A 742-nucleotide genomic window follows, 5' to 3' on the forward strand; every position below is an offset into this window, starting at 1 on the left:
GCCTAATTGATTTTTCAGGTAAAGGTTGATAGCCTAATTGACACATTTTATGCAAGAAAAAGTGACATTTACGTTTACCTGGTATTACAGGTCACTAACAGGTAATTATGCATTGATGAACTAAATTGACATGTTTATGTATCTAATTACAACTTTAAAAAGTTTGAGGGCCTAATTAATTTTTAGGTAAAGTTCGATGGCCTTTTTGACACATTTTATGCAAAAAAAGTGACATTTACGTTTACCTGGTATTACAGGTCACAAACAGGTAATTATTCCTTGATGAACTAAATTGACATTTTTATGTAACTAATTGAAACTTTAAAAAGTTTGAGGGCCTAATTGATTTTTCAGATAAAGGTTGATAGCCTATTGGACACATTTTATGCAAGAAAAAGTGACATTTACGTTTACCTGTTATTACAAGTCAGTAACAGGAACTTATGCCTTGATAAACTAAATTGACACGTTTATGTATCTAATTGCAACTTTAAAAAGTTTTAGGGCCTAATTAAATTTTTCGGTGAAGTTCGATGGCCTTTTTGACACATTTTATGGAAAAAAAAAAGTGACATTACATTTACTTGTTATTACAGGTCACTAACAGGTAATTATTCCTGGATGAACTAAATTGACATTTTTATATACCTAATTGCAACTTTAAAAAGTTTGACGCCTAATTGATATTTCAGGTAAAGTTCGATATCCTTTTTGACACATTTTATGCAAAAAAATAAAAAAG

Source organism: Ipomoea triloba, chromosome 16 (assembly GCF_003576645.1).
Source record: "Ipomoea triloba cultivar NCNSP0323 chromosome 16, ASM357664v1".
Lineage (NCBI taxonomy): Eukaryota > Viridiplantae > Streptophyta > Magnoliopsida > Solanales > Convolvulaceae > Ipomoea > Ipomoea triloba.